Genomic DNA, 15,243 nt, shown 5'->3' with positions numbered 1-15,243 from the left:
GGAAACTAGGAAATTAATCTAAATCAAGCTTAATCTTTCCTATTTAGATGTTGACTCCTTATGACAAATGCTGGTCAAATCTATCATTGCACCTTCTCAAAGTTAATATGAAGCTTAGCTAGGTACTTCTAACAGAAAATGGTCTAGGAGCACTGCCGGGTCAATGGAAGGAATTGCTTGTAAGGAACACAGTTTAAGTCAAGCAGTTTTTACAGTTCCCTTGCATTACAATGCTGCATCTTTAACGTGTTATATGCCCATTTAACCGGTTCTGTGCCAAGGACGTAATGGTTACGTCCTGCGGCACAGTGCTGCTGTGCCCAGGACGTAACCATTATGTCCTGGGCACCGAGCCCAGAGGGAGCGCTAGCGCTCCCTCTGTGGGGTTCCCCCCCACCCCCCCAAGTCAGGGATGTAAGGGGAAGCCCTTCCCCTTCCACCCCCGACCCCCCCCACCTGTGACGTCAGCGCGCGCTGACAATCACAATGCCTCCTCCTTCGCGCTGGAAGCTCAGCTTCCAGCGCGATGATCAGAAGAGAAATGCAAAGCATTTCTCTTCCGATCACGTGGAGGAGGCAGAGAGGCTTCCCTTTGAAGTCTCTCTCTCTGTGTTTTGGCAGCCGGATTGTAAAGCAATCCGGCTGTCAAAACGTCCACTAGACACCAGGGATGCCTTTTGAAAAATGAAACTGGCATAAAGGGTGCGACCCCTTGGGCAAGGGTCGCTCCCAGGGGGGCATTTTTTTTTAAGGCCTTTTCTGCTAGGCCGATCTGCCCCAGGGGGGGCAGAAACCTCTAGGCACCAGGGATAAACAAAAAAAAAATTGTTTTTGTTTTTAGAGATGGGGTGCGACCCCTTGGGCAAGGGTCGTTCCCCTTGAGGGGCAAATTGTATTTAGACCATTTCTGCCCGCTTTGGGGGCAGATCGGACGATTTTAGGTCAATCTGCCCCCAAGGGGGGCAGAAACAACTAGGCACCAGGGATCTTTTTTTTTGCGTCGTCACACAAAAGGAGCGACCTTGTAGGCAAGGGTCGCTCCCGGGGGGGGGGTGTGGGAGGGCAAATTTATTTTAGGCCATTTCTGGGCTATTGTTATTAGGCCGATCTGCCCCCAGGGGGGGCAGAAACCTCTAGGCGCCAGGGCAAATTTATTATTTTGTATTATTTATTTTTTGTCTGTTGGTTTCTTTAGAGATGGGGAGCGACCCCTTAGGCAAGGGTCGCTCCCCTGGAGGGGCAAATTGTATTTAGGCCATTTCTGCCCGCTTTGGGGGCGATCGGCCGATTTTAGGTCAATCTTCCCCCAAGGGGGGCAGAAACCACTAGGCACCAGGGATCTATTTTTTTTGCGTTGTCACGCAAGGGGAGCGACCTTGTAGGCAAGGGTCGCTCCCCGTGTGGGGGGAGGGGGGGTTGGGGGGGCAAATTTATTTTAGGCCATTCCTGTCCCCCCTGGGGGCAGATCGGCCTATTGGTATTAGGCTGATCTGCCCCCGGGGGGCAGAAACCTCTAGGCGCCAGGGCACATTTTTTTGTTTGTTTTTTTAGAGATGGGGAGCGACCCATTAGGCAAGGGTCGCTCCCCTGGGGGGCAAATTGTATTTAGACCATTTCTGCCCCCCTTGGGCGCAAATTGGCCGATTTTAGGTCAATCTGCCCCCAAGGGGGCAGAAACCACTAGGCACCGGGGATTTTTTTTTTGGCGCCAATGTCATGCAGTGGGAGCGACCCCGTAGGCAAGGGTCGCTCCCGTTTGGGTGTTTGGGGTTGGGGGACAAATTTATTTTAGGCCATTTCTGCCCACCCTGGGGCCGGCTGAGCTAGAGGCAAAAATCCACAGGTAGGCACTGTTTTTTATGAAAAAATTTGATGTGTCTACGTTGTGTTTTGGGCCATTTCCTGTCGCGGGCGCTAGGCCTACCCACACAGGTGAGGTATCATTTTTATCTGGAGACTTGGGGGAATGCTGGGTGGAAGGAAATTTGTGGCTCCTCTCAGATTCCAGAACTTTCTGTCTCCGAAATGTGAGGAAAATGTGTTTTGTAGCCACATTTTGAGGTTTGCAAAGGATTCTGGGTAACAGAACCTGGTCAGAGCCCCACAAGTCACCCCATCTTGGATTCCCCTAGGTCTCTAGTTTTCAAAAATGCACAGGTTTGGTAGCTTCCCCTAGGCGCCGGGTGAGCTAGAGGCCAAAATCTACAGGTAGGCACTTTGCAAAAAACACCTCTGTTTTCTTTAAAAAAATGTGATGTGTCCATGTTGTGTTTTGGGGCATTTCCTGTCACAGGCGGTAGGCCTACCCACACAAGTGAGGTATCATTTTATCGGAAGACTTGGGGGAACATAAATTCGCAAAACAAGTGTTATTGCCCCTTGTCTTTCTCTACATTTTTTCCTTCCAAATATAAACATCTATTTGAGAAAAGCCCGAAATGCCCTGTAATTCACATGCTAGTATGGTCACCCCGGAATTCATAGATGTGCAAATAACCACTGCTCCTCAACACCTTATCTTGTGCCCTTTTTGGAAATACAAAGGTTTTCTTGATAGCTATTTTTCACTCTTTATATTTCAGCAAATGAATTGCTGTATACCAGGTAAAGAATGAAAACGCACTGCAGGGTGCAGCTCATTTATTGGCTCTCGGTACCTAGGGTTCTTGATGAACCTACAAGCCCTATATATCCCCACAACCAGAGGAGTCCAGCCGACATAACCGTATATTGCTTTAGAAAATCTGACATTGCAGGAAAAAGTTACAGAGTAAAACCTAGAGAAAAATGTATGTTTTTTTCACCTCAATTTCAATATTTTTCTTTTTCAGTTGTTATTTTCTGTAGTAAACCGTTGTAGGATCTACACAAATTACCCCTTGCTGAATTCAGAATTTTGTCTACTTTTCAGAAATGTTGCGGTGTCTTGGATCCAGCATTGGTTTCATGCCCATTTCTGTCACTGACTGGAAGCAGAAAAAAAAGGTACAAATGGGGTATGTCCCAGTAAAATGCCAAAATTGTGTTGAAAAATTGGGTTTTCTGATTCAAGTCTGCCTGTTTCTGAAAGCTGGGAAGCTGGTGATTCTAGCACCGTAAACCCCTTGATGATGCCATTTTCAGGGGAAAAACCACAAGCCTTCTTCTGCAGCCCCTTTTTCCCATTTGTGTTTTTTTAAAAACAAAATTTTTACTGTATTTTGGCTAATTTCTTGGCCTCCTTCTGGGGAACCCACAAAGTCTGGGTACTTCTAGAATCCCTAAGATGTTGGAAAAAGAGGACGCAAATTTGGCGTGGGTAGCTTATGTGAACAAAAAGTTATGAGGGCCTAAGCTCGAACTGCCCCAAATAGCCAAAAAAAGGCTCGGCACAGGAGGGGGAAAAGGCCTGGCAACGAAGGGGTTAATGCCATTCCCTTGTTTCTTCCTGGGTCTGCTTATGATTACTCTGTCCTTGTTTCTTTGCAACAGTACTCAGGAAGAAGGGTCGTACTGCAGAGCACAGATACACATGCAAACAGATAGGAACACTGTCAGGACAATCAGCATGTCTACGAAACAAATCCTATTGAACACAACAAATCAAGCCAGGATCATCGCTGCATACTCACTTATGGATGGAGAGGTACAATAGGAACCGGGACAAAGGAAGGCAAAACAAGTATATGGGTGTGTGTGTAGCAAACAAGATCAAAGATATGGAAGATTCACCAACATGTAAATCGTATATCCATGTCTCCAGAAGCTAACACAACAGGGCATTTCCATAATAGACAAGACCAACATGCCTGTAATAATAATAAAGCATATTAACAACAAACCCTTCTATTCAGGGCATTCACATAAGTGCACAAGTGAATATGGAGCCTACAGAGGTCAAACTAACCGCACACCATGACGAGAAAAATGTCACAACCAACCGAAATTAGCCACCAAGCATCTAGTGCTTAGTACCCAAAGAGACAAGCATTGGAAACACTAATAAGTCTTGCCTGTGCACGAGTTATTGCCTTTGGCAATGTGTTATAGCCATGTTGTTCATCAGTGTGGCTGCTGTTGAGCATGGCTAAAATTTAGTGGCATGGAGTGGGATGGCGAAAAGTGGAGTAGAGTGTTGAAGGGTGGAGTGGCAGACAGTGTCATGTATTGACATGGCATACTGTGGAGTCGGGTAAAGTGGCATACCCTGGAGTGGCATAGTGTAGAGTGGACTGGTGTAGAGTGTATCGGCGTAGAGTGTTGCAGAGTATAGTGGCAAGGACTGCAGTAACTTGGAGTTCATTGGCATTGAATTCAATGGCGTATAATGCAGCATTGTAGGATGAAGTTGCAAAGATAGTGGTGCGTAGTAGATTGGCACAGAGTAGAGTGGAGTGACATAGAGTTCTGTGGAGTAGAGTGCAATGGGGCAGAGTAGAGTGGTGCAGAGTAAAGTGGTGTAGAGCTGAGTGATGCAGAGTAAAGTGGTGTAGAGCTGAGTGATGCAGAGGGTAGTGGTGCAGAGTAGAGTTGAGTGGCATAGAGTACAGTGGCATAGAGTGGTGCAGAGTAAAGTAGCATAGAGTGGTGCAGAGTAGAGTATAGTGCCATAAAATGCAGTGGAATTGAGTGCAGTGGTATAGAATGGAGTAGTGCAGAGTAGGGTGGTGTAGAGTTCAGTGGCAGAGACTGCAGTGTTGCAGAGTACTATGTCAGAGCGCAGTGGTATAGAGTAGAGTTGAGTAGCATAGAGAGCAGTGGTGTAGAGTACAGTGATCAGAGTAGAATGCAATGGCACAGAGTGCAGTGACAATGAAGTTGTGTAGAGTGTATTGGCGTAGAGTATAGTGGTTAAGAGTAGAGAGGAGTAGAGTGCAGTAGCATAGAGTGGAGTGGCGCAGAGTGGAGTAGAGTGGTGTAGAGTGCAGTGGTGTAGAGTAGATTGTTTCAGAGTAGTGTGAAGTGGCATACAGTGGAGTGGTGCAAGGTAGAGGGCAGTTGCATAGAGTGGCATAGAGTGTAATGGCGTAGAGTAAAGTCATGTAGAGTGCAGTGGCATAGAGTGCAGTGGCGCAGAGTAGATTAGTGTGGTATATAGTGGATTGGTGTAGAATGCAGGGACATAGATGTGAGTGTTACAGAGTAAAGTGCACTAGCATCAGGTGTATTGGCATGGAGTGCAGTGCCATAGAGCGCAGTGTTGTAGAGTGGCATTGAGTACTGTGGTGTAGAGTGGAGTTGTGCAGAGTGGATTAGTGTGGCCTAGACTAGAGTGGTGAAGGGTGCAGTTGTGGAGAGCTCAGTGGTGAAGAGTGCATTAGCATAGAGTACAGTAGTACAGGGTAGAGTAGAGAGGCATTGTGTGAAGTGGCATATAGTGCAGCGGCATAGAGTAGAGTGGTGCAGTGGCATGGAGTTGGGGTAAAGTGGAGTGGTGCAGAGTAGAGTGCAGTGGTGTGGATTGGTGCAGAGTAGAGTATTCATGGTGTGGTAGCCCACTGCCATTGCAGACAACACATTTTCAATAAAAAATGACCATTACATTTGCACAGACATACAATTTTACTAATAAAACTACACAGCACACAGACATAAAAGTGTGGAAATTGCATCACCTAGTTTAATAATTCGTTTTGATCATATTAAAGTATTTGTTACCAACACACTTCAGAAATAACAAAAAATGTGCTTCAATTGTGCGTCTATAATTCTGATGTTTTCTGAAATACTTACACAGTTCATTTAAATGTTGCCATGTGCTAGAAAAAAGCTTTTTCCTACCCCTGGTATCCAACATGTGTGTCACATAAATCCTCTCACTTCAAGGTCAGAGAAAGAAAATTAAACAAGCCCTTGGAAGACAGCGCCTGACATTTGACCTCATTCTTTGAAATCACAGCAAATGTGACGAGATAAGAACAAAATTTAAAGGCCTTTTAACAGAAAGCAAGTTTGTGGAAGAATACAGGAAACACGGTTTAGGCAACGGGAAGGAGGAACTGAACCTGGAGATAAATATAAATACATACAAAGCTGGCAAATGGAAAGCCAGAAAGTGTGAGTTACAAACCACAAAGCCAATGGTAATAAACAAGTGGAATACATTCCTAGGTCAACTTTCTGAAAGACCCAAAGATGTCTTTAGCCCCTGTGGTGCAGGAGACGAGGTGGTTAGGTCCACTGCTGTGGCGCTCAGGCGCCATGGATGTAACCACCTCGTCCAGCACCTGGCCAACGGAGGGAGCGCTAGCGCTCCCCCCGTGGGCCTCCCACCCCTCTCCCATGGGCAGGGATGGAACGGAAATCACTTCCCCTTCCACCCCGCACCTCCCAGTGACGTCTGATGATGTCAGAGAGCTTCCAGTGCGATCAGAAGAGAAATGCTTGCATTTCTCTTCTGATCAAGGGGTGGGGGGCAGGCATAGAGGCATCAAAGAAAAGGAAAGGCCTTTCCTTTCCTTTGATGTCTCTTTGAGCATTTCTGCAGCCAGAATGTGAAGCGATCGGGCTGCAGATATGCCCACTAGACACCAGGGAGTTTTTTTTGTTTTGTTTATGTATAAGGGGAGCTGGACAAGGGCCCCTCCCCAAAGGGGGCATATTTTAATTAGGCCTTTTCTGCCTCCCAGGGGCAGATCAGCCTGTTTTAATTAGGCCGATCTCCCCCTAGGGGTGGCAGAAGCCACTAGACACCAGGCATAGTTTTTGTTTTATTTATTACACATGGGAAGCGACCCCCTTAGGCAAGGGTCGCTCCCCTGGGGGGTCAAATAGTTTTTAGGCCATTTCTGCCCCCCCCCCCTTCGGGGCAGATCAGCCTATTTTTATTAGGTCAAGGTGTCCCCAAGGGGGGCAGAAACCATAAAACAGCAGGGATTTTTTTTCCAGGTGAATTTCATGCAAGGGGAGCAATTCCTTAAGCAAGGTCACTCCCCGGGGGGCAAATTTATTTTAGGCCATTTCTGCCCCCCTTGGGGGCAGATGGCCCTATTTTAATTAGACCGCTCTTCCCCAAAGGTGGGCAGAAACCATTAGGCACCAGGGATTTTTAAAAAAAAAATACAGATGGGGAGCGACCCCTTAGACAAGGGTCACTCCCCTGGGGGGCAATTTTATTTCAGGCCATTTATGCCCACCTTGGGGGCAGATCAGCTATTTTTCTTAGGACAATCTGCCCCAAGGGTGGCAGAAACCACTAGACACCAGGGATTTATTTTGCACCAATTTCACGATGGGGAGCGACTCCTCAGGCAGGGGTCACTCCCCTGGGGGACAAATTTATTTTAGGCCATTTCTGCCCCCTTGGGGGCAGATCAGCCTATTCCTATTAGGCTGATTTGCCACCGGGGGGGCAGAAACCACTTAGGCACCGGGGATTGATGTGGATGTGTGTTTTGTTTGGGGGGGCAGTCCCTTGGGCAAGGGTCGCTCTCCATGTGGGCATATTACTGTTGGTCATTTCTGACCCCCTTGGGGGCAGTTTGGCCTATTTTTGGAAGGCCCATCTGCCCGCAAGGGGGGGCAGAAAGCCCACCAGACACCAAGGAAGAATTGTTTTAAAAAAAGGAGGGTGTGGGTAGGGCCACTCACCCACCCCAAATAAATGGGGGCAAAGTTGTTCTGCCCACCGATAGGCAGATGGGGCAATTACCCCCAATCCACTCCCCGGGGGGAAGAAAGCCTACTAGATGCCAGGGAATTAAAAAATAAATAAACAATAGTGGGGTGGTGGCTACTAACCAGTATGGACATGGTTATGCCCCCACCCCAACTAAAGGGGGCAACAGTCTTTCAGCTCTCCCCCCCACACTAAAACATCTTACCCAACGAAAGCAAGAGGACACTTGATTATTTTGGGTTTGGTTTTACATTTGGGCATATTCATGATTCTCACAATCGTCCCACTTGGCATGGTGAGGGCTGCATTTTTGGAACTTTGAGACACTGCCATGTAGAAAATCTATGAGACCTAGACACATATGAAAACTAAACAGCTTGGTGAGTCCAGGGTGGTGTGCTTCACATGCAGCCCACTCCATTTTCCTACCCACAATACCCTGCAAACCTCCAGCTTTGCTTGAAAACACACATTTTCCCCACATTTTTGTGATGGAACCTTCTCGAATTTGCAGGAATCCACAAAATTCCTACCACCTTGCATTGTCACATCTATACCGATAAAAATTCTGCCCCACTTATCAGCCTAAAAATGTTTTTTTTCAAACTGCCTTTTTTGACCCGCTTTGGTTCCCCTCAATTTCCACATGTTTTTGGCTTTTCTCTGTCACAGCCACTTGGCCCACATGCACAAGTGAGGTACCATTTTTATCGAGAGACTGAGGGGAACATTGGGTGGTAGGAAATTTGTGCCGGTGCAGTGATCCCACACAGAAATGTGGGAAAAATGTGAACCTGGTGTGAGTGCCACAAGCTACCCCATCCTAGGTTCCCCTAGATGACTAGTTTTCATAAATGCCCAGGTTTGCTAGTTTTTCCTATGTGCCGGATGAGCTCGATGCCGAACTCCACAGCTAGGCACTTTGCAAAAAACAGGTCAGTTTTCTTTGGGAAAATGTGATGTGTGCATGTTGTGCTTTGGGGCATTTCCTGTCGCGGACACTATGCCTACCCACACAAGTGGGGTACCATTTGTATCGGGAGACTTGGGGGAATGTTGGATGGAAGGAAATTTGTGGCTCTTCTAAGATTCCAGAATTTTCTATCACCGAAATGTGAGGAAAAAGGGTTTTTTCTGCCAAATTTTGAGGTTTCCAAAGATTCTGGGTAACAGAACCTGGTGAGAGTGCAACAAGTTATACCATCCTGGGTTCCCCTAGGTGTCTAGTTTTAAAAAATGCACAGGTTTGGTAGGTTTCCCTAGGTGCCGGCTGAGCTAGGGGCCAAAATCCACAGCTAGACACCTTCCAAAAAACACGTCAGATTTCAGTGTAAAAATGTGATGTGTCCATGTTGCGTTTCCTGTCGCGGGCACTAGGTCTACCCACCCAAGTGAGGTACCATTTTTATCCCCAAAAGGCATCACGCGATGCAGAAACACATTTGCGAGTCGGTACCGACTCGCAAAATGTGTTTCCCACTCGCAACTAGGAAGGGGTGTGCCCTTCCTATTTGCAACCGCATTGCGATGTAGAGTTGATTTTTTACTGCGAAAGCAGTCGCAAATCAACTCGCAGTTACCATCCACTTAAAGTGGATGGTAACTCATTTGCAAACGGGAAGGGGTCCCCATGGGACCCCTTCCCCTTTGTGAATGCAAAAAAAAAAATTTTTTTCAGAGCAGGCAGTGGTCCTATGGACCACTGCCTGCTCTGAAAAAAAACGAAACAAAAAGGTTTCGGTATTTTTTCTATTTGCAGCTCGTTTTCCTTTAAGGAAAACGGGCTGCAAAGAGAAAAAAAAACTGCTTTATTCAAAAGCAGTCACGGACATGGTGGTCTGCTGTCTCCAGTAGGCCACCATCCCCGTGAGTGCCTAAACTCGCTATGGGGTCGCAAACAGCGGCCCACCTCATGAATATTCATGAGGTGGGTCTTTGCGACCCCATAGCGAGTCGCAGAAGGTGTCTGAGACACCTTTCTGCATAACATTTTGCGAGGTGCAAATTGCGGGTCGCTAGTACTCGCAATTTGCACCTCGCAAAATGTTTTCTTCCTACATCTGGCCCTAAGGTCCATATTTACGACTCTGGTTGCGTCATGGTGCAAGAGCAATGCAACCCCTAAGGCAGATGTACGGGGGCCTTGTGTGGCTTCATAAATCTGGAGTAATGCAACGCAGCAAAAAATGCCTAACTTTGCCCTGGGAAGGCATTCCATGGGCTTTGCATTGGTGTTCCGATGCAACTCTGATGGATTTTGATGCATTCCTAGATTTACAAGAAGTTGTAAACCTGGGAATGGCCAAAATGCTACACCATCCCAGCTTAGGTGTAATGAGGAGAAATGTGTTTATTTCTCCTTGTTACTTCCTCTTTCTTTGTGCACACATAGAAAGAGAAATATGCCTCTCAGATGTTTTTGTGCAGGAAGGTGTCCCTTCCTGCATCAAAACAATCCTGCATGCAATGTAGGCACCTTTGCACAATGGTGCAAGGGTGCCTGCATTGGTGCAAGGGTGACAAAAGGGAGCCATCACTGGGAAGAAGGCAGGAATGTGCAGCATTCTATTAAATATCATGCATTCAAGCCTTTTTCCTGTGATACAGTCTGTCACTTTTCCATAAATATGTCCAGTAGTGTAAAGCATTTAACAGTACCAAAAATCGAAATAAGAAAGCCACACAACACCAACTCATAAAAATACATTATATTTTATGAATGTTTAGAGACAAAGATGAGCAAACTGCATCAAAGGGTTCCGAAGATACAGATTTTTAAAGGTTTTGGGCCAGATGTATCAAGCCTATTTGCATTCGCAAACGGTGCGAATGCCCGTTTACGAATGCAAAAATGCCTTTCAGTATTTATGAAAGGCATTCACAACCAAATGTAAGGAATTGCTAAAATAGCGATTCCTTCAATTTGCGAGCCCATTTAGAGAATCACAAATTGTGATTCTCTAAATAAGAAATTGCAAATAAGGAGTCCTTATTTGCGATTTTTAAACCACATGTATCAATCAATCCCTTAATGCAAATTTGACATTAAGGAATCGCAATTACCACCAAGTAAAAATTGGTGGTAACCATGTGCAAAAAAAAAAAATGCATTAAAAATTCATTTTTAAAATTGGCATGTAACGCACACATGCCCCTTTGGCATGTGTGCGCCTTACATGTCCCCAAAAACTTTTTGGGGTGCAGCAGAGGGGGCCTTAGGCCCCCACCACTCTGCACTCAGTTAGGAATTCGCTATTTGGGAAATGCAAAAAAAATTGCAAATATAGGCCAACAGGCCCGTAGGTGCGAATAGGGGCTGTATCGCTATTTGCGATTCGGTAATAGCATTTTTAAGAAATCGCTATTACCGAATCGCAAATATGATACATAGCATTTTTCGAATCAGAAATAGAGATTCCTTAAAATTCGCCATTACTGATTCGCAAAAGGCTTTTTTGATACATCTGGCCCTTTAACTTTTAATTCAACTGCAAACAAGCAGTGGTCAATTTAAAGTTTGCATAGTTTTGGAATTTTTTTCAAAGTTAGTTTGACTACTCCAGCCTAGCTTGGGCAATCAGATTTGACAGGGAGAAGATCTGGGGCCAATGGGGTAGATCTGGGCAGTTACCTGGCCACCAGAGCATTTTCTAGTCCAGTTCCAAACTTTACAGCATGACTGCCACAGACTTTAATGAACCGGCCCTGATGCTGAGCATGCAGGAGATAAAGATGCTCCAGATGCTATGCGGTCGATGGGGGAGCTTTTTTCAGTTATTTCTCAGTCCAAGGGTCCATTGGGACAACATTGGCCACTGAGGTCACAGTCTCTCAAAGTCTTCTTTGAGCTAGTAGAAGGTCAGCTGTGGCTGGGCTACTGGTCTTCGTACACAGTGGTACCAGCAGTATCTGTGGTAGAAGCTGGTGTTCCACGTGGGTGATCTATCTGGACTCAGGTGACACTCTGGGGTCCAGCTGACTTGGGTGCAACTTTTGGCTGATCGAGGATTGGTCTCTTGGGAAGCCCAGTGGCAGTCAGTGAGGATTCTTCCAAGGTGGCTACTGACTTGCCGGTTTGGGCTACTTCAGCTCTTCTGTCCCTGGAGATGGTTCCAGGGGGGTCAGCCTACTGACTCTTGCAGTCACTGTCTTGGTCTGGAACTGGGGTACAATGTTTTCCCTTAGCTAGGAGCCACTGGCACAGTCCTCTCTTCACTAGCCCAATGTGCTGCAGGTGCAGTCCAGCAGACGGTGCAGCCTGTCTTTGTGCAGTCCAGTGGTCTACAAGGCTGTCCTTCTTTGGTCCATGAACCACTTCTGATGTGATCTGAGGTTCAGGATGTGAGGGGTCCTATATTTATTGCCAGAAAATGCCTTGGGAGGATGATGCAATCACTAATCAATGGGCTACCAGGTCTCCTCTCCCTTGGTGGCGACTATCCAGCAATGTGTGGTGGCTAAAAATCCCAGAGTGCACTATCTGCCCACTACCAAGATGTCTGCATGCTTCTTCAGCTGTTAGGAGCTTGGTAGCCCACCTTAGAGGTGTGGCTACCTGTGGGCTACACGCCCATAGGAAAACATATTTGGGCACTGCTCTCCCCATTCTGTCCCTATCGCTGGCCCCTCTCTGTGAACAAAAGGTATCATCTCAGGAGTGTGCTAGCCAATTGTCTTGCCTTTTGGGCTAACACCTTAACTGGTTTCCAGCAAAGGAGCGGTAACACCTCGCCCTGCAGCAGGCTGCTTTTATTCCTAAGCCTGCCAGTCATCCACACTAGTCCCCAGTTAGGCAGAATTCTCTCTGATGACCATTGACTGCGTAAGGCCAATTTACAAAATGGGTCAGAGAGTGGTAACTTTGTAAAAGTTGCATTTCTTTAATAGTGACTTTAAATTTGTCTTGGGCATCAAGTTGGGTTTAATGCTACGATTATTTTGATACCTTACAGTACCAATCTAGGTAGTCCCATTCAGAATTTAGCCGGGTTGGGGGATCAGCCAGTAACCCTGTGTTAGCCAAAGGGGCTACTAGCCTTTCCACAGTAAAACAACAATTTAGAGATGTTGCTGTTAAGCCATATATATACAAATGCATGTCCTACCTAACAATATATAGTTCCCTGCCTTGGTACTCCATAGGCCTTCCTTTAATGAGACTTGCATATATGGTTAAAGGAAGTGGTGGCTTTGTCATTAATTTGAATGGCAAAGTCAAACTAGCAGGGTGACCACTGCTCTCCCAGTATGCTGTGGCAGGCTGGGAGCCATTTTGTATTTTGTCACATACAGGGTGGCACAATCAGTGCTGCACCACTGGGTGAACACTCTGCCTTACATGCCCTTGGTACCCTGGGTACAATATACTAGGGACTTATAAGTAAGTCAGTACTTGCCAACTGGGGATAGCCAATTTGACATATGCTTTGTAAGGGGTCCAACCGTGGCACTGAGGTCTGGATAGCAGGCCACAGTGCACTTTCAGAGTTGAAAAACCAGCAACATCAGTCTACAAATGTGGGGTTGAACATGTACAAAAAGGCATTTCTTACACAGAGGAACTCTTTACGCTTAATATAATGAGGCACCCCATTAAGATTAAGAGTGTTGAGCGAGAGGAGCCTGGGCATGGCTTTGAACCTCCTGCCTATAGAGAGTGGGCACTAGTAGGAGCACCCACCCTAAAGGGAAATCTGCCTAAGGAATTAATATTAGGGAAGGGTGTTGCTACTCCAAAAGACCTCAGTGCCAGGCCATCAAATGATTGGCCAAAGCTTCAAGAACTCAGGTGGGGAGGAACAGTTGGGGGCATATTTATAAGGCTTTGGTGAAGGGCAGAGGTGCAAGCCTTCTTTCTGCGTTGCCCTGCGTCAAAAGAAAAGGGCAGGAAGGTGCTGTATCTACAAGATGTGGCACATTCCTGTCACGTTCCCCTTTGCTAGCCCACAATAGGCTGCCACGTGCCAAAGCAAGCACCTTTGCTTCATGGTGCAAGGGTGTCTGCGTTGCAGAGATGATTACTTTTGTGCAGGAAGGCACACCTTCCTGCACAAAGACAATCACAAGAGGTGTTTTCCTCTTTTTATGTATGCTGCCGAATGCAGCACACATATCAAAAGGACAAAATGAGGAGAAATAAAGGTATTTCTCCTCACTGCACCTCCCTTATGGCTTTTGAAGCATTCTCAGGTTTACCAATCCTTGTAAATCTGGGATTGCGCCACAATTCATGGGTGTTGTGTGGAAACACATCCCGCAACACCAATAGAATGCCTCACAGTCGCAGGGTGAGTAAACGTAGCGACTTGTGCAGCGTCGACTCAATCCATATTTACAAGGCCATAAAAAGCCATGCAGGGTGGCTTTCTTTTGGCCCTGTAAATATGGCCCTGTAGTTTGCGCCCCCGGACCATCACTAAAAGTGACAATCCGGTAGCACAAAGGGCCTTGTAAATATAACCCTTAATATCTTAAACCAGTCACCAGGAGTGTCCGAGACCATGGCAACCAGGGAAGCAAGTGGTAACAAAGATGGGAGAGTGTTCCCAACCAGCATCAGTAAGGGTAACAGTTACAAGTGCCACTTCCTGTGAGTAGGAAACAAAGGGGAGGGCCCATGAAGGGAAGAATTGAGAATCCAGCCTAGGTAGGAGTACAAAGGAAGAATGCTAGAATCAGTGTAGGTGGGGGAAGGAAAAGGCATGAGATGGATAAGGCAAGAGGGATGTACAAGGAGATGCTAAAGGGACATGAGAACTTTGAGTCTCAAGCTAGTTCTTGCACCGAGCCAGCAGCACCCACCACAGCCGATGTGCTAGCCCAAAGAAATAAGAGGGCAGAGAATATTGCCATAGGGCACCTCACCACTATATTTATGAGCCCCAAGATATATGCCCATGGGCGTGGGGAACATAAAGGGGCCTCATAGAGAACTGAGGCATACTCTCACATGTTGAGGACCGTTAATACAAAAGTATGAAGTTGGAATGTGGGACTGGGTTTTTACCACATCTTACAGCTAGCAGCATACATCTGGCATGTTGGTGCCTTTGGGGGACATGCGATTATCCGGGGAGGACGTTGTGGTGAAGAAGACAAATATGACCTGGAAATGACGGGCCCTCTGGAATTCCAGTGGTTCTTTAAAATGGAAGTTGAGGAGCTGTGAAACCACAGGAAGCTCAGCATATCATCCTTCTCCACAGCCTCCGGCACATCCTAATACAAAAGTTGGCTCTCAGGGCCCTGTCCCCCAAATTTGGGACCTTGCATTGTAAGGAGCCAATGTCTCTACTCCAATCTGGCAGGGACTCATAGCAATATTCCACCCAGTCCAGCCTCTCACCCACCGTATCTAGTCATGCATGAATGGTAGCTACTTCCTGCTGCATTGATGTAACTTTGGCTGTCAGATCTGACATCATGGAATTCATTTCTGACAAAGTAGCACCAATTGATGTGATTTTTTTCAGGAGGGTAAGATGATGGGGTGCTGTGATAATGAATAGTCAGACGCTGGGGAAGATTTATAGTGGTTAACCTCCTCTGAGAACAATAGTTGACGCACTAATGGTTTATTTGATGTCATGAGAGGCAGGATGACCATTGTGATGGCAGGCGACTATGTAGGGCTTTCATTATGGGAA

The 15,243-nt window shown here is 46.5% G+C and overlaps 1 pseudogene; it reads left to right on the top strand.

Moving 5' to 3' along the window:
- The first annotated feature begins 9,200 nt into the window (after positions 1–9,200).
- Positions 9,201–9,324, top strand: LOC138247545 (small nucleolar RNA SNORA35; annotated as a pseudogene).
- Positions 9,325–15,243: the final 5,919 nt, after the last annotated feature.

This window comes from Pleurodeles waltl, chromosome 7 (assembly GCF_031143425.1).
Source record: "Pleurodeles waltl isolate 20211129_DDA chromosome 7, aPleWal1.hap1.20221129, whole genome shotgun sequence".
Lineage (NCBI taxonomy): Eukaryota > Metazoa > Chordata > Amphibia > Caudata > Salamandridae > Pleurodeles > Pleurodeles waltl.
This window is presented reverse-complemented; position numbering and strand designations above follow the sequence as displayed.